The 19,385-nt window shown below is 42.0% G+C and overlaps 1 long non-coding RNA gene across 7 annotated transcripts in view; it reads right to left on the bottom strand.

Annotated features, from left to right (window-relative positions):
- LOC119157485 overlaps window positions 1–19,385 on the bottom strand; it is a 31,070-nt gene that overhangs the window by 7,310 nt on the left and 4,375 nt on the right. For 5 of the 7 annotated variants that reach the window (XR_005107538.1, XR_005107541.1, XR_005107542.1 and 2 more), the window contains 6 exons: window positions 18,713–18,842; window positions 18,544–18,638; window positions 15,636–15,762; window positions 8,056–8,247; window positions 5,420–5,648; window positions 2,016–2,121 (listed from right to left, as the gene is read on the bottom strand). This is a non-coding gene — a long non-coding RNA (uncharacterized LOC119157485). Of the gene's footprint in view, window positions 1–666; window positions 825–2,015; window positions 2,122–5,419; window positions 5,649–8,055; window positions 8,248–15,635; window positions 15,763–18,543; window positions 18,639–18,712; window positions 18,843–19,385 lie in introns of all 7 variants that reach the window. The other 2 variants (XR_005107537.1, XR_005107539.1) reach the window with 2 other exon arrangements.

The raw sequence follows: 19,385 nt of genomic DNA on the forward strand, positions 1-19,385 counted from the left end.
TCCTGAAGGAATGTGAGAGAGGAAAAACAGAGAGAAAATAATATAAATGAGAGAAGGTAATAAGGAAATCCTCAGCTACACTGAAACATTAAACTGCATCTGAATATCTCAGATCTTTTAAAAAGGATTTCTAAAAGAACATTGAAAAACACCGTCATCATTGAAGTCAATCCTCATTTAAGGCAGTGCCAGATGTGGTTGGGATTTTTGAAGCATGCGTTAAGAACAGGAATGATGCTACTAAAGGCCTTGAACCTTACATAAGGACTGGTATAAACCTCAACAAAATCATAAGACAATTCCTTTTGACTATTTCTTTTGTAAGTGCCAAATTAAACCCTTCCAACTCCTCCTGCATCTTCCTTTTGGAATTCTTATTATTGATCCTCTTAACTTTTGGAAAGGTGGCATGTGAAAATGAGATGAACATACATTAGTTTGCAACAGAGTCTCTGCTATGAACAAGTGCTCTTCTGATTATGACTGTAAACCAAGCTAATCCACCAGAGCTTACATGTACAGTTGGTGTAGGACTCGAGGCTGAACCAGCCTGCCTCAGGTATTAAACCTCCCTGACCTAAATGGGCTGAAGTATTCCCAGAAGTGTCCAAGGTCCCCAGTAAGACGTTTACCACAACCCAGATGAAGCAGAAGGGCCACACTAACCTATAGAATCCAAAGTCTTCAGGATTAGGTATTGCAAAAGCTTATTAACAAGGCAATAAAATGAAAATTATTCCTTCTGGCTTTATTGGTGTGCAATGTCTGTTTTACATTCATACAGTTTCTGTCCTATCCTTGGCAGTTGTCTTCTTTGTTGTATTCTTACAAAGAGAGAAATATCAAAACATTAATTTAAGCTGTCACAATGCAAAGGGCTGACAGTCATATAAAGAATTATCATTATGGCAGAGAATGGAGACAAGTTAGCGAAGGAAAATTAAAGTGACTAGCTAAACAGAACCAAAGTTCTTGAAAAATCTAGGATATTGCCATGACAATTCAAATTGCTCCAACTTTTTCTTTTCGTATTTTTCAGCACTTTCCTACACGGTCTATTATCAGTCTGATGGGGGAAAAAAAAAAGAGAACAAAATCTCTTCATATACATGCTAGTTTTAGTGAAATATGTATTTTAAAAGAGAAGATTCATCCTGAACAAGTTTGTGCAATAAGATAAATTGCAACTAACATCAATCTTTGTAATTTTCCATAATTGTAGAAGTCAGGCTGACCAAGATTACAGCCTGTCTAATCCTTCTTACTAATGCATACAATATAGAAATGTTTCTTCGTCCTCTTCAGAGCTTTTTTTGAAAACAAGAATGATTCCTTTCTAGCAAACAATAAGATTCCTCCAGGCGGTGGGTCAGGGTCTCAAAGTGTTTTATATGTCCATAAGAATAGTTTTAATCATTTTACAAATAAGATAAGGAAGAAAGTAGTTAAAAGAAGAGAGTAACCACTTCACTCCTGTTACGCTTTTGAACAATAGCTCTTGGAACATTTTACTATGACTCTGAAGAAAGTGAGAGCACAAGAGCCTCAAGGTGCACATCTGTGCCCAGCAAGCTAGACCCCTGCAGCCTGAGTAGCTTGCTTTCTCTGGTCAACCAACAGATTTTTTTGTCATAAGACAAGTTTTCAGCAGGGAGTACAATGCGTAGTCTTGTGCTCTGTCCTCTCGTCGTACGCTCCCTGGGTAAGAGGAGGATGCTAAGAATTTAATGCAGAGCTGGTGAAACTCTGCATCCCATCTTCCTCCATAATGTCCACTGCCTTCTAGCCATAGTATCTGCAGTGCAAATTAAGTCAGTTAGCATTGCAGTGACTAACCGATCAGACTACTAATGAACCTTGAGTCCACAAGATTGCTTTATGTAGTCAAAATTTATAATTAATTCTCATACACATAAGCAATCATTGAGTTAGTTCAGCTAGCACATCAAAAACAGATGAAAATACCAAAGGCTGAGCAAATCAGTCTTCCCAAGGTAGATGAATGAGAGGCTTACATGACTAATGCCAACAGGGCAGAGGCACAAAACTCCCTGTGGATGTAAGGACATAAGATCCTTTCCACTTGTTCATCATCCTTATGTGCCTTTAAGCGCTGTAATCCTGGAATTAGAAAAGCAGACTGTTTAGAAACACCACAGTAGGTAGCCTTGAGGTTGTGTGTATATTCAGCAGCAGTAGGCACTCAATTCAGTAAACGCCAAGACCAGCCTGCCAGCATTGCCAGCCAGCGCCGCCTGGCCAAGGCCTGGTGTGTCCTCCCAGGGCTGGACCCTCTGCACAGTGAAGTCACACCTAAAACATCTGTGTGGAGCAGAAGATAAAAAAGAACAGTGAAGGACTACAAATCACTATTATTCTCCAAATAAATTAGATGTACATTATGACTTGGGAAAGCAGACAAGAAAACACTTAGAAATGTAATAAATGTGAATTGCTGCAGTCACACCAAACGTAGCTTCAGTTCCCTAATTGTATCAATTATTTTTTATGATTGTGATCTCAAAGATGTTAACTTTTGCTAAGAAGACATATTTGCAAATCACTTTTATTGCTCTCTGTGAATAGTGTGAATGTGTTTATGAGGCTTTGGCCCTCTGACCCCTCTTTGCAGTGTCCTGAATCAGCTGGAAGAACATTAGGCACTTTAGATGCTCCTGCTTGAAGCATCCAGGCGGTCCTAGAACTATTTGGGCTACTCAAATGGAGTTTTTATATAAGCTGTCCTTTCACTGATCTCAGGGCTCCTACAACTGACCTCCCTCTTCACATTTCTCACTCTCTCTTTCATCTTTTAATCAGATATGTTTTACTGTGAGGAAGAATTTGACCATTTACTATTGTATTCTGAGGAATAAGCCTACTAGACCAAGCATTCAAGGTAATTTCATTTCTGCAATAGGAGGTATAATTGAAGAACCATATTTTCAATGTAAGACACTATCTAAAACTAGTCCCTTGTATGAACCCTGGTCAACTATATACAATCCTCTTTAATACGGCCTTTGATAGTATGCATTTAGCACTCCAGCGCAAAGCCTCAGAAAGGGCACTGGATGAAATTAGTTCCGAAAGAACTGGAATAGTAACAGAAGTCTCTTTCTCTGAATTAATGACAATCTTAAAATCTCAACTGCTTTGAAACAGCACTTTAATCCACAATGAAAATGTTTGCATAGCATTTAAAAAATACAAACAGGATTAACAAAAAACTTTCCAAGGACAAGATATATTGGATTGGCTTTTAAGACCGAAAGGAAAGTTCAGTGCCTTCACTTTTTTTTAAAAAAAGTGGTTCAGAGAGAGAAGCTATAACTAGATGAGGGTAAAATCCAAACTTCCGCTCCTCTCCCCCAAACACCAGTTTGAATATTGCAGTTTATTTAGTAACCATATATCAGCATCATAAATATAAATCTTACTGATGTAGCGCGATTGGCAATAGGTCTGTGGCAGCATTACTCATGATCACGCTTTCCAGGCGCTGTTGTAAGGCAGCCTGGGTAGTAAGAGCCTCCTCAGAGCTCATACCAAGATCAATAACAGCAACCTAAGTGGTCCTAAGAGTAGGATCTCTGAGCAAGTACTTTTGGAACTTTTAACTTATAGCTCTACAGCCTCCCCTACGGGGGAGGTACTTTTGGGGCAGGAGGCCACCCCTTCTATCTCAAAGCCCAATGTTACGATGGGATGAATCAACTCGTCTCTCTGTCAACTGCAGGAGAAGATTAAGCAACAAGCTTGGACTGGATAATCAAGCTTCAGAGGGCTACAATTAGACTAGGGGAATCCTTCCCCAAACATTTTTGGGCCTGGTGTTCAGCTAATCTGCGTAGACCCAGCCCACTCCCCTTGACAGAGCATGTGCTGGTTCCCCCAGCTAAGGTTTTGGCCTTTGTAATACACACAACGTTCTGGATCCAGAAAGCAATGAGAGAAAATCTTCTGTAGGACAGAAAACCAAAGGCTGCCAAAAGAGAAGCAACTGCCTTGACTGCACCTCTATGAGGACACTGGTCCCAGCTGAAGAGCATGTTTCTCCCTGAGGCTTTTTGCCAGCTTCTCATTTCTCCTTCATGTTCCCTTTTAGGCTGAGTAGAGCTGTAGCACCAGATCTGAACTTACTACCGCTGTTCAAAGAGAGATTGCAGCACTGCACAGCGCGGGTGAAGGAGAAAGGCAGGCTGGAGTAAAGGTGAGCCTCAGGAAGATGAAACAGCATCATCTACAAATTGTCATGTCTGAAAGATATGGGCTTAAGAAAGCTCATCCTCATACAAAAGAAACGATTTCTTACCCCGCACCAGACTGGCTTCATTTCTGCAGCAAGTCAGGACTGGCCTGGTGACCACGCTGCTGAATGCGAGATGAAGTCTTCCTGCCCTCTCTGTCCTGTTCCTCACTTTTAATCTTGCACATCTACACGCACATCTCAGCACCTGCACTGGGGACCCTGTTTCTTAAAGTGAATTTAGAATGAGATGAACAGGGATTGTTTGGGGAGCAAAGAGCAAACCTCTGCTAAGCCTTAAACCCTGTTCTTCATAGAGTTTTTGATTACCCCAGGGGTGCGTAGGCTGACACGTATGTACTTCTGCAGCAAGAGGAGTACAGCAAAAATGATTAGACACATGAGGAAAGAGGCTTCCGTCTAAAAGGTGATTAAAAAGACTGGCACTGTTTAGTTTGCAAAACACAAGAGTAAAAGATGGTACAAGAGAAGCAGGGAGAAGGGGCTATTTATTCTGTTTTCCCTGAAGAACAAATGTGCATGTAAAGGTGAAGAAAAAATTCTGGAAACATTTGTGCTGTGTATAACCAACTCTGCAACTCATTGCTGCAGGATTAGGTGGATTTTTCAGAAATATTTCTGAATGTGCTAGACACTACAAATCACAAGTCTGAGTTACCTAGGTGAAGGAAAAGCAAACCCAAACAATCTCCCCAACCTGTAAGTACGGTTAGTCCCTGTCCTTGTACTTAGATTGGTTAGAGATGGAATTATTGTCTCCAGAGGGACAGCATTATTTATTTATCAAGCACATGATATGGGGATGCTTGCTTCCTTCAAGCAGGAGGTTCTGTAGAAGGCAATTAAAACGGTCAGTAAATGCAGCTGTATGAAGTCATTGCCAACAGATTTCTTCCCGAATACATAAACTTAGTAATGGTCAAGTGCCTCAGGTTTAGTTATTTTGTTCTCGGCTGGTAATTTTCCCCAATGAGCTTCAACTACAGCTAGGTAATAGTCAAGGCTGTGTATGAAAATGGAATTAAGTATCTTCTTGTCCTTGGAAAGTTCATTGCTAATCCTGCTTGTTTCTATGCACTTGTAAATGGTAAGTAAACACGTTCACTGTGGATATAGCCTATTTTGAGTTTAAAAGAGAAACTGTTGTACCTCCAATATTACTCCAAGCTAGCAGTGAGTGGAGTCTGAATTTTAATGGTCCCCTCTGCATCAACCAGAGCTGAAAGTAGCCTCAGAGAGCGTGGCTCAGGGCGCTGATACAACATGGCAGTCCTGTGCTGTGCTGCTGGTGCTGCTGGAGGCTGGGTTCCCTGCAGCCTGCGCGTCTTCAGTTGGTGCTGTCAGATTGGGAATGCGCTGGAAAGCAGGGAAGGTGCCGCTGTGAACAGAATTAGTACCTGCTTAAAATGTACATGTATACGGAGAACAAACTGTCTTTTTAAAAGAATTTTAAATGCTACTTTTGGCTTATGAATAGTTTTCTTGCAACTGTCAGGCCATCTGCTCGGAGAGGGGTCTGTACAGTCGTGAAAGGGATCTTAAAATATACTCTCCTCATAAACATCTTTTGTTTGGAAAATCCACATGCATCACATAATGCAGTAAATGGCAGCACAGGCTGAACTGAAACATTTTTAAATGCCGAGGATGCAACCTTGGCTACAGCTTCCCCCACCCCCCTCCTCCCCTCTATTAATAAGCATGCTTTAAATGCACACTGAGACACATTCTCTTACAGACTCAGATTGGCAGCACCCACCTGCTGGGAAACATGCTAAGATAACTTCCTTGGGTACATCCAAAATACCAAACTGGGTTGTGGGCAGAAAAGAAACAGGCTTCTGCAAAGCAGCTCGCTCAGAGATTACATCACTCTCCCAGCCAATTTTCTGCCTACACTGCACCATTTTGTATAGGGGGTGGGGGGTGGGGGGGTAGCGGGTGGGAAAAGGAAAAAAGCATACGTCCGCGTGTATACAGTCAGAAAGGCCAAATTAAGGATGTGCAAGCACATCTAATTCTAGCATTTCCTAACTTCTGGGAGCTTAGTTTTTCAGAACTGCTTGGTACTTAAATATATACAATACATACATATGCACATAAACATTTATTTTGTTTGCATGCTTAGAATATGAAACCGTGTGTATGAGAACGGCGTTGTGCTTTCCTTACCTTTTTTCTGTTTATTTTCATGATTCTTTGGTCATTTTTTGTTTACCTGCTTTTTGTTATTCTAACGTAAGTTCAAATATACAAAATGCTAATTTTCTTTTACATAAAAATGTAATAAAACTTTCTGGCTTTCTTTACAAACAAATTTCAGCAGGAATGTTGATGGGATGCCGTATAACAAGTAAAGAAGAAATACTGTTTAATTATCTTCCATATAAAATCCAATAAAACGTTCTGGCTTTTCTTATTTTTCTGTACTGGGGATTAACATCAGCGTCTTTGTGATGAGAAATCTGCATTCATGGCTCCTCTATTTAGATTTAAATAGGAATTATAGTTCTTGGCAGAAAGGGATCTGTCAAATATCACAGCATTTGTGGCAGGTGGTCACTGCATTGCTTAGCACAGACATTGCCTGCTTAACCATAGCCTGAAGTAAACATCAAAAGTCAATTATTCTCTTTGTAAATATTTTATTTATATTTTGGAGGCTAACAAACATCTTTTTAGTGCTTGGCTGAGATCTTCCTCCATGGATCAAAATCCTACTGAACCTGCATTTGGGTGGCTAAAACTGTGTTTAGAAACCCAGGGATACCAGTGTAGTTACCAGCGTATATTAAGCTTCATAACACAATCCTCTGCTTGGAAACCTTTAATGACTTGGCTGGGTTGAAGTGGACAGAGCTAAAACTTGTCATGGTTGTTATCATTGCAGCTGCCAATTAGTACGACAATCATGTATTATTTTGCCAAAATCCCTTTCCTCAGTTAAACTGCATTTTGAATATAAATACTGCAAAAGAAAAAAAAAAAAAAAGGAAAATGTCTATTTCCTCAGATTTAACATTTTGGGGGTGGGAAAGCAGGAGGTCTGGTTTAGTAGCATGATAAATGTGTGCATAGTGGCACTACAGAAGTAACTTGAATGCACACTGAGTAGCAAATGTGGAACAAGAGATGAGCTCCAAGGGTCAAATGCCTTGAAGAAGTGTCTTGCTGCAGGGTAAACCTACTAAAATAAAATGACAGTATCTGGCAACAGTCACGCCTACATGGCAGAATCTGTCCCGAAACCACTGTTGTGGGGAAAATGTCTAAAGATGCTGCAACACATTTTAGATTCTTATTTGAACCCTATCTGAACTCTTTAGGCCATTAACTAATCAGATAATCTCATTTAAACAATGTTATAAAAATAATCAAGTACTTCTGCCTGTATAAGCATACATTGAATATATTTACCTTAAGGAACCGGGGGCTTCTTAGGTATTTACTCCTGACATTCAGGAAACAGGAGGAGTACAAAATATTAAGGAGAAGCAGAATTCTCTGAGATGGGGCTGTGGGTAATTTTCCCTGTAAGCCTGTTTGGTGGTGAGTTAATTGACTCCCACATTACTGAAGCTGCAACGTACTAAAGCGCTGGGTGCTCGTTTTCCTTCGCTATTTGACTGGCAAAGGCCATCTGTTCTACCCCATCCATCCACATGCACAGTGTCTATTGTTGTCAACAGGATTCACGCACACGTGGATCAAGGCAAGCATGTGCCTCTAACTGTTTTGATCCCAAGAACATGGATTTTTCATTTTCTTTGTTTCTTTGTGCTCACCTGGTAATAATACTTGTCATCTGAGAATTCATATTGATCTTGTCATTGCCTTAAAATTGGATGACAATTACTATCTCTGTCAAAACTCGATCCGATGAAATGCCTCCAATTAGGAAGGAAAAAGAAGGAATCCATCACAGCAGGGAGCATTGCATTTGGCTTTAAAGTAGGGAAGCTTCTGTTAAACCGGTGCTGTTGGAAGAAGCAAATGGGAAAAAGTGTAACAGAGATTAGGACGCAAGTCCCAAAATCCACAAAATGAGGTACATGCATGAAGTGAACAGCCATTTAATTTTTGCAGTCCATATCTGTCTGCAAATCTGGGTTGGAGCTCCTCTGATAATAAATGCCAGTAACTGTTGTTTTCATTTTCTGATATGGTCAGACACACAGTGGCAGTTGATGCCAGCCGTTGTGCATTTTCAAATCCAGTTCTGATCATCGGTATAATTATAATACATTATCGGGAGTAGATTTGCTGAAGTTCATGAAATGATAACAGGATAAATTACATCATGTTTCCAGCTACTGATCTTACCTTGAAACTATATGTAAAGAGGCAGTGAAAGAATTAAAAACAAAAGAGCGAGTGCACTTCCATTGCCACTAACACTGGCACCAAAGCAAACAACTTATCCCTGCTAATTACAAATAAAATTGTGCTAATTACAGATTTTTTTGGTTTATAAATCAACCCTAAAAATTACTGTGCATTTCTCTGTGTGTGTAGGGGTGGGGGAATCTTTTTGCAAAACAAAGATGTTTGTTTTGTATTGAGTGAATGTTTTATTTAATTCAAAAAAAACCTGTCGATGTTTTGCTTCCAAGCAGGAAGCGAAGGGCCAGATTTGCTGCTGGTCTGTAACGCTGGTGAGGCTGTACCTGGGAGCTGGGAGCTGTACGTTAGTGCTTGGCTCTGCCTGAAGGGCTGGAAGCCTCCCCCACCCAGCAGAATGATCTTGGCTAAAGGCCGTTCTTGTGTGGGTTTCTCTGAACTGGGCCAGTAAAGGCTGTTTCCTCACAAATAAATGTGTGGCAGGAATCAGGCTTTTGGAGTTGTACAAGCACGTGAGCTCCTGAACATGAGTTGACACAGCTTACCTCCCTGAAAAATCATGTTTTCTTAACTGTATGGAAGAGCTCCACAAGAAACTGAGGGAACCCAACCAAGCACCCCACGTTTTTAGCAGGTGGTTACTTTCCGAGCTAAAAACGGAGGATTAGTGTGGTGCAGAGATGAGTCACGCACCTCGCACAGCAGCAGGCTCTTTGGTAAAAGAAGGTGGGTGAGCTGGTGCTAACAGGTCTTTCCTCTAGCAAGCTGCATAGACAGAATTTCCTTTTCCTGAAATCTTTCTGCCCCCCTGTACTGTCATTAGCTAAACCTACTTGCTGACTCTGACCTACATTTGCAACAGTTCCCGAATGCAGCAGAACTGTGTTTCTGGGGAATTTGCTATTTACTAAAAATTTTAAACCAACCCATTTGAAAATGTTATATGCTAACTGAGGAAACACAGCAATCAGAAAAGTATACAAAACCCATGCAATTGTCCTGGACTTGTTTGCAACACACTGCTATTAATGAGCATCTGGGATGAGTATGGTATCTTGTACTATGGATCTCATGATCTGTACAATAATGGCTGATTTTAATTGACTTTTGCTTCATATAGCAAATCCCAATTGGAGAAGTTCCAGGATGCTGCTAGTGAAGAACTGTGGGCGGGTGCATGTTTTGAAGTGATGGTAAACATTGTGACATATACTGTGTGTACCACATATTCTCATATGCACATTTTGACTTTTGTTGCCTTGGCTTTCACGCAGCATATCTAACATAGACATTTCTATTTGCCAGTTTGAGTGCAAATCTGTTAATATGTGAACACTGCTCGCCAGCATGCACCACCATCGCTGGACTTTCAGTACTTGTCTTCTCCTACAAAACAACCAGCCCTGCGTGCTCAGAGGGGCTCCACGGGACGGTGACATCAGTGTGAGCAAGGCTGGTGGGACTGGGCAAATAAGGAGTGATGAGAGCTGCTATAAGAAATCATGACTTTGAGAACTTGTAAGTCGGCTCAGTATGATCCATTAATTTCCAGCGTAAATAACATTGCCAGGGGGGTCTTGCTCTTTTACTGCCATGAACTCTTTTTCCCTTTAAAGAGATGTTGGTAACTAATGCCAAGTTTGGTCAAACCATTTTAGCGCTTAAAGTACTATTGGTATTAAAATACCTTTAAACGTCTGGGACTAAGAGCCAGATTACCTGTATGATGTATTTTAATGATTAGCCAACCCTTCTGCTTGAACTGAAATTTGTCCTCAGTCCACAGCAGCTCTTTGGGAACCTGGACTCAGCCAAGATTTGCAAAGGTTTTTTAATTTGACACTTTAAAAAGTCCCCTGCTACATATCCCATCCAACCTGGCTGCAATATGTTGTTGCCAATATTGGACAACTATTTGGTTTTAGGCTCTTTCTAGAAAAACATTTGCATCACATGCCACAAAGCTACAAGGTATTTATAGGCACTGAAGCTATTTGCATCCTTTCCCTAGCAATAAGGTGCCCAGAGCACAGGGAGGGTGCTCTGCTGCTGTCCCCACCACTGCCCGTGGTCCCCAGAGATGTAGCCAGAGAGCCTCTTATACCACTGCGGCAGCTCCTCCACTCTACCGCTGAAATATATTTTTTAAAAAGGAAGGAAAAAAAAAAAAAAAAAGGATACATTTTTCCTCACTGCAGCGTAACTGCTTCTCACAGAAACCACCTGGTTGCAGGCTGCTAGGCAAGATTCACGCAAGAGAGATTTGTATGTGAGCGCAGTGCAAGGGAGCCAGTGCCAGTGCAAAGTAGCTGCTCAAATCTGTGCTGAACCCAACGATATAAATGCTGGAGAATTGGTGTTTCTGTGAGGTAATACTTCCATCACATCCAATTCTAACGTTATCCAGCAAACTGCCTCGCCAGGAGCCTTCTTTGTATTGCAGGAAGCCATCTGTGATGGTAACTAAAATGAGAACGGAACAGGATTCGCTATGAGATGCTCGTCAGAAGTACTTCCCTCCGCTCTGCGGTTCCCACATTGCCAGAAGCAGCATCTCTCCGAAGGTGAGGAAGACATTATTACCACAAGCCTAGGAATTACTGCAAATGGATGTTGTGCCTTTCATGTACTGCCTTTCATGGGGGTCCGTACAGTCTCCACGGCTTGAACCATAATTTGTCCTTGGCTGGGACCATTAATTGCTATGGAGATGGTGGGTGGAACAATGGATCATTTTGAACATGTTATCTAAAGCCTCAGTTTCAGTCTTTTTAACATATCTCCTGGCAGAAAGTGTTGATTGTTTTCACTGCTCTCTGCTGCTTCTAGTTTAATTTTTCTTCCTCTATCTCCAAGTCTCTATCTTGGTTCTCTTTCTTTGCCAAACTATTCATTTGTTGCTGGATAATCATGGGTTTGTGTTTCAGATAGCTTCCTATTTTGTTCATCTTTCCATTCTATTGTCCACATTTTTTTTTTCTCTTCAAATTTTGCTTTATTGTGCAGTGGCAAGTGGCTATCTGCTAATGCCAATATTATTCCTTGAGAATTCTTTTTCCTTGCATCATCAAGGGTTTAAGTGGAAAGCCTTGAGAACTGTGCAAATTTCGCTCCTGAGAATATCCATCTTTTGAGGTAGCTGATTTTAATTAAAGAATACTCTCCCTCTCTCTGGATTATACTTTAATTTCAGTCTCTATCACAACCGTAGATACTTCTTAGATAAAATGTATTTTTGTCTCTTTTCATCCATGATTATCTGTAGTTCTTAAACACTTGGGGTCAGCAGCTGGTCCCCAGTTGATGTAGTTCAGGAATAATTCTATTCAAAGGAATAATTCAGAACAAAATTGGTGTTGAGTTTAAAATAAGGCAAAATGTTCATAAAATTTTGCCCTTATTATATATGAGAGAGTGAAACTATCACAAAAATCAGTAATAACAATTGTGGTAATAAACAATAATGTCTGAAATGTATAGCACCTTTCACCTGAGCGTTTTAGACGTAAATGCATTAAGCAGCTGTCATGTGAAGAAATACCAATATCCTAATTTTACACAAGGGAAAAAAAAAAAGGTGGCAGGAAGTTAAGAAAGCAGCTGAAAGTCATATAACGAGAACTGAACCTACATCTCCTGGTCTCCTGTTTCTAATCCCCTAAACACAGAAAGAATCTGTTCCCCAAGGATTTAAAATTGAGGTCTGGAGAGTTAACAGTTACGAAATAATCAACACTATTCAAACACAAGTACGGTTTGAGTTTCTGCCTCCATCATCTTGCCAAATTATGATTGAAATAAAATCGGTATCATATCTTAAATTGTTTATGCATGGTTAATTTGCACAGTTAAATCATTTCCAGATTTCTCACAGAAGTGGTTGAAGTATACTCCTGGGCAGAGAAAGTCTAGCTGCAGATTTAAAGCTTTACTGCTGCAAAGGAAGCTGCAGTGAAACCCCTGCCATGTCTGAAGCCAAAGTCAAACCCTCTCATTATGGCACAACAAGGATCCTGGCCAGGGTCCCTGCAGCCGTGAGGACCCTCTGCAAGCAATCAGTGCTTCTTCATACAAAACAGTAATATATGGGTGTGCAAGTACATATATGTATATACGTGTGACAGAAGCAGATGCATATAAAGCCATACAGAAATTATGGGATGAGTTCAAACTGGCAACAGGGGTTGTTCTGTTTTCCCTGTACTGAGTGACATGAAGCAAGTTGTTAAGTCATTGCACTAGCCATTATAGATCCTCCCTGCCTGGCCCTTTTCCTTTTTTCTTTTGTCTACTTTTTGTTTGTTTTAATGCTCACTCCAGCCTATATGCACCAGAGATATGTATTTCTGCTTGGTCATGCACTTCTAAACAGAATTAAAGAAAAAAAAAATGTATGTAGGGTAAGTGTAGGAATAAAATGTGCCTTGGCAAAGTGCTTTAAGCTGCCTTTCTGCCAGTAAGCCGTTAATTTGTGCTGCTTTGTTTTCTCCAAGCTCAGAATAATTCCCATCTGCCTTGACTCACTATCTAGCACGGAAAGGAAGAGGTCCCTTTTCTGAGCATGGATGAAATAGGAAACTTTTTTGTATTAATAAAGAATGGGGCTTGGAATTCTGGGGTTTCTACCACTAGGACCTAAAATATCTTGAGGTCCTGCTATTTTAATTAGCTTCATTATGACGAGTCTGCCTCTTCTGTTCATGTATGTTTTTCCAGCTTTTGTGTTCCTGGCCTGCCTGTAATACATATGTATTCCCTTTCTTTCCTCTCACTTAAGCTGAAGATGCAATCACATCTTTGAACCATCTGTTTTTTAATTTATTATTTTCCCCCACTGCATTGATGGGCTTTCTTGTTTTTCTGTCAGGCTAACAGTTTGGCTCCTGTTTATCTAAGATATGTTAACATGCTGTTCCTTTTCTGGGCACTCATTCAGTCTATTGTATTTTCTGAAATTAAACGCAAGGGATTTTTTAAACATTATTTACTTCATCAGCCCAGGGAATATCCTCTACCTTTACAGCATCTCTTCCTCCTTTTGTTGTTTCTGTGAACATTTGATGACTCTTGCTAAATTTAGGTTAGTATCTTATTTTTGTGTCCCCTCCAGATCATTTCCAAGGTGAATGGTCAAAGCCTGCCTGGGAATGTTCCTGTAACCGGTGAGGAACTTGCGTGGAGGCAGAGGAATCCCTGCAGGGTTCCTCACATGTCCCTACGGGGCAGGACACCAGGTGGCAGGACCCCCCACGAGCACAGCAGGGTCCCTGCCCTACCCCCGATCCTCATTTCTGTTCTTCACCTTTGAGCTTGGGAAAAACCTTCTAGGCACTGGGCTGCTCATCACGAAATGAGCAGATACATGCGGTGAAGCCCCTCGTGCTGCCACAGCCAACAGCCATCCAGCGGGGGAGGCTGTGCCGTGGGGTGCAGGTTTGTGATCCTGAGCCGTGGCAGGGGGCTGTACACCCCCGAGGTGGCTAGGAAGTTCCAGGTAATCACACCACGGAACATAATGTGGATTTATATTTGTTACCTTACTTTTCTATAGTGCCTCCCAAGAGTCTTCTGAGGCATTCCATTCTTTAATAAGCAGAAAGTGCTCTGAGATTTTTTCTAATGAAAATGATATAGGAGCACACAGTGTTATTATTAAAACCTCTGCCTTTTTCTCTAGGAACTGCTAAAATACATTTACAGTTTATACCCTTTTTGGTGAGCATTAAACTTTCTAATTTAAAATAATAAAGCCTGGTTTGCTTTCTTTCTTTCCCTTCTATTTCAAAAACATAAAAAACTCACTTTTTTAACTATTCTTATTTTGCTGAGTGATTTTTGGATTTCAATAAAAGTAACACTGTGGTTACAACACTTTGTGAGATAAGCAAAGAGATTTTTTTTATAACACAATTATGGAAATTTCAAAGAACCTTATAAATATCCTGCTATTTGCATATATGAGATAAGCATATTTTAGTAATGGTTATGACAGGCTAGCAAGGAAAATGTGTGGGACAGCTATATAGCAAATACATGCAAACATAGACACAGAGAGGGTGTGTGTGTACACTTCTCCAGAGAAGCCCGTGCCCAGTGGGCGCGGGATGCCCGGGAATGCATGGGGCTCCCCAAAGAGAGGCACCACCGGTATCCTGAGACTCAGTTTCCCCACTTGCAGATGCCGGATTAGCATTATTTTTCTAATGTAACAAGGCATTTTGGTAGGTCCAGATGGTGCGCACTAGATAAGAATTGAAATGCTGGCTTTTAGTTTTGTTCCCACTTACCAGTGTACAAAGAGCTGGTTTTGCTGGGACCTCGGGGTGCAGCTGTGCCATATCTTGGCTGGCCAGGCTCAGGGCTGGGTGCCACAGGGGCGCCTGCGGCTTTTGCTGCCGGTCCCACGCGCTCTGCCCGCCTGCAGCCGGCAGGTCCTGCAGTGGCAAAGGTTTAGAGCCTCCCCGGGGCACGTCGCTGCTGCCAGGGCACGCAGGCAGCCTGTCTGGCGGCACAGCAGGCTGACTGTTACTCTGGGCTCCCCCAAAAGCTGACACGGCCCTACATGTTCCTGAAAAAGCCACAGGGCAGCTAAGGCTGGCTTGGTCTTCAGCACAGGGCCAAGTCGGCGCTCAAAATGCAATGAGAATGGAACTGTAGCTGCCTAAAGTTTTCAAGAGGCCTTCTGAACTGAACCGGTCTGTGCATGCTTTTATTCTTTTGTTTGCCTTTGTATTTTAAAGTTGGAAATTGCTCTTCTAGTTATGCCTGAGAGCTGCTAGGAAGCTCAGAGAATTAGCGTGGCAATTTCCTCAGCCCTTTGTTGAAAAGGAAGAGTCCACACAAAAAGAATGCACTGGCATTTCAGCTGCATAAATAGTGTAAAAGAAACTCCAAACAAACAACCCCCTCCATACAGACTTTTCTGTCCCCATTAGAACTGCAGGTTTCCATTCTGTGGATCTCCCAGCCATCTGCTTGGCCCTTGAAAGAGTCCTTGAGAAACCAAAAAATGAAAACCACTTACTTTCTGAGAACTAATCTTGGCTTCCCGGTGCCTTGCTTTCAGGGGAGTTCCACTCGAGGCTTGATTTCTCTAAGTGCAGATACTCAGTGTATCCTGAACAATTAGATGCCTTTGAGGATGTTGAAAGCTAGACATAAAAAACCCAAATCAATCAGGAGTCTTGTTTGACAACTGACAACATTTCTAATGCAAAAAACAACCACCCAATAAAATAATCATAATAAAAAATCCCCCAAAACATAAAGTCTGAAACTTAATAGAAAATCTACTAAACAAACCCTTACCTTTTTAGGTTTTAAAACAGATCATTTTTCCTACAAAGTTTTTATTACCCTGCCTAGAAGAGTTAGACGTACATAACCATCTTTTTCTTCCCCTGCTGAGGCAGATGACATTTACCAGAAGCCGAAGTCCCCTGTCTGGTGCAGCGTAGCCAGGGACCCTCAGAAGGGGGCTCGTGGGTTGCTAATGGTTTGCTTTGGCCTTTGGTGTCTGCAGTTATTCCTGCCTCGACAAAAAATTGGGGGGAGATGGGGTGGGAGCAGCACCCAGCCGCTACGGGCTCTCAGGAGCCCATCGACACAGCCTCTGGGCAGAAGATGAGTGCTGGCATGAGGAGTCTGAAGGTGGCAAGTGGGACTGTGAGCTGCCCAAACTGCAGGCAATTATGTTGCAATTTTTTCCAAAGCTCTCAGAAATCTGTCCCTTCAATAATGGAGACAGGAAGGATTACAAGCAATCGCTGCCTCCCAAGCAGTTGATATTCACAAGAAAAATAGAAGAGCAAGGGAAGGGGCAGTTTTGCCTTGTCAGCTAATGATCCTTGACTCTTGTTCTTTGTGTTTTTGGTAGCAACCACAGAGAGGTCACACATGAAACTGTGGAAGTGTGAGGTGTCTTTATTAAATATATCAATGGAGTTTATTAAATGGAACACACGGTACTGGGTAGTGTAAGCCACCGCTGGACGGGCTCGGGGTCACGCAGGCCTCCTGCCTTGATGTCACTGGCTGTCGGATTAATACCACGAGCTCACAGCACGGGCCTGATTAGAAGGCCGGGTCCCGGTTGGTTTTACCTCTGCCCTCCGCTAAGTCTTTGTTTGCAACGTGAGCAACAAGCTTTTCAGCTCATCACCAAGGCGCCACGTTCAGAGCCGAGGTGGATCACTTAGGTCTTTTACCACCTCTGGCAGACATGGGGTTTAAAATTCCCATCCGGCAGAGGTGGAATTATTTTCTCCTACTGTCTGACTGATTGTTTGGGCTCTAGAAATGTCTACCTCTGTGAAGAATTTTGCTTTTTTTTTTTTTTTTTTTTTTTTTTTTAATCTCCCCCCCCCCCCCCTTCTCATTTTCAACTGCGCTGGGAGGGCAGAAAAGAAAAGGCTGCTGAAAGACTTTTTTAGCTTGCTTTCGCTCACGGGATTCTAGTTCATGGCAGAAGAAAGTAGTCTCTCCAACAGGAAAAAGGAGCGAGTTAGGGACCCTCCACCATAATGAGGCAGTTTTCCCATCTGGAACCACTGGGTTGCTTGCACAGTCTGGGGAGGGGCAAAGATGGAGAAAGCAAGAGCAGCTCAGGCTGCACTGAGCGGTGAGGGAGTATTTAATATGATTCAGAAGAATGTAGATGGGAGGAAGGGATTTAGTGTGATGGTGATCACTGCATAATTAGAGGTGACAGGAACAATAGTGCATGGCTATGTCTACATTACTTGTCATGGGCATGCTGGCCTCTCAGGAAAGAGGGGTGTCTCCTGCTAAATACAATACTTTTTAAAATAAAGTGGATGGGACTCTGTGAAATGAAGGGAAGAGCAAAGGAAACCAAACATGAGGACTTTTGAACTATTGGGTGAGACTGTGTTCTTCTAACAGCCACAGCAAAGCATGACTAGCTCCAGAAAAGTGGGGCTAATGCAGCTTGAAGCCATCCCTGCACGCGTCTGGTTCTGGATGACCAGGGAGCTTGGACATCTCAGTGATACGGGCTAGATACATCTACCGTGTCAAGGCCTGTACAATGGTTTTGTCACACTGACCACCCACAATGACTGCAGAAAGTGCTTTGCTCATACAAAGAGGGTGCAAAACACCAAGGAGGTGGATGCAACTATCTCAGGCAGCATCCCTGACAGCTCTGCTCCTTCCAGTCTGTTCTCCCTGCTGCAAAACACAGACGGTGCCATGCTGCATACAGACTTTGCCCTGACAGAATAGGCAGAACAGAAAGAACCCAATACTGTTCAATCACGTTCCCAGCTTTGGTAACATTGAACTCCTGTACAACAGCTGGAAGAGCTATTCTTAAACACCACAGCAAATCCATGTTTTCTATGCTGATCCAGGTCTGGTGACTGATTAACACTCATTCTTTTATGTGATCTTGAAAAATAAAGACAACTTTTTATATAGCTTAGTCTTTTTCTCCTTTCCAAAGCTTTGGCTGTGATTGATGAAACTGCCTGACATTGTCAGAACTTACTCGAACTAATAAGCAATGGAAATGCCTTTATCAGTGCTAGTGCCAGATCCATCCCACTTACAGCTCAAGTTGTGCTTCTTTCCAGGAAACCCATGATATACTACCTGCCCCGCTACTTGCCATTCTTCATGTTGGTTATTTACCATTTCCAACCTTTTATCTATTCTATGAACATTTTGCCTTAATTGCTCAGCTATTTGTTGATTATCCTGCTGCAGTTGTTTGTCAAATCCTTTTATCCATTAATCTGTGTGACCTTTCAGTTGCTATTCATCTGATACAGAAGTTTTTAGCCACCAGTGCTGTCAGAGTCACATCTCCCTTCACGTCATGGTCTTAAAAGGAATATAATCACGGCAGGCTGTAGGCATTTGTGGAGCCATTTAGGTGGGAATACTACATTCTAATTTTTGCCACTCACCTGTACTAACTTCCTTAAAAGGTTCCTTTAGAAGCCAAATTCTTTGTATCCTGAGGTTTGCGGGTATTCTGCTGTGTGTAGTTTCTGCTTTATACCTAGCTGGGCAAAAAACTTGTTCAGTCAAATGAAATCCTTCACCCTTGTTTGCTCACATTGCTGGGAAGCATACCTGACAATGCAGCTGGGATTTCTGCCACTTGTACGGAGTGAGGCGAGACCTGCCCCCCTAGCTCCTGCTCTTCTTTACATGGACTGGAGCAAATCTTGTGCAAGCCTTATCCTACGAGAACTTGAACCACCTGTAAATCAAATTTCTGGTTTATGTGGATGTATTTTGACAAAGGCAATTAAACCTGCACGTCAGAAGGCTGCAATATCTGGCACTCATGTTTAGCACCCTCCACATCATTAAGGTATGGAGGTGCTTCAGGTCATTGATGTGAGGGTCCATTTTGCCAACCTAGAGCTAGGTATGTACCGTCTTGTGCTTTATTGAACACAATGTATTTCAAGGAAGCATGTGTTGTGTTGTGCCATTGGCCTTCCTCCAACAGTATAATCCAATTTTTCTGTTTTCCAGGCTAAAGATACTCATTCCTTTTGACAAGGAGTTATGGTGTCAATAAGATTTGAGATGCACAGAGAATAGCCTGTGACATGGTATCTTTCTTTTGTGCCAAACTAGTACTCCTTTCCTGGCTAAGAGAGGCAAACCACACACTAAGAGGTTTCCTGGGTCCTGACAGCCCACCACCACAGCTTCAGCTGGGGCTGGCTTCAGCCTGACCAAGCTGCCTGCTTTTCTGCACCCTGCTCCCACCGTCTAGCTTCCTCTAAAAGCT

The sequence above is a fragment of the Falco rusticolus genome, chromosome 14 (assembly GCF_015220075.1).
Source record: "Falco rusticolus isolate bFalRus1 chromosome 14, bFalRus1.pri, whole genome shotgun sequence".
NCBI classification, from domain to species: Eukaryota; Metazoa; Chordata; class Aves; order Falconiformes; family Falconidae; genus Falco; species Falco rusticolus.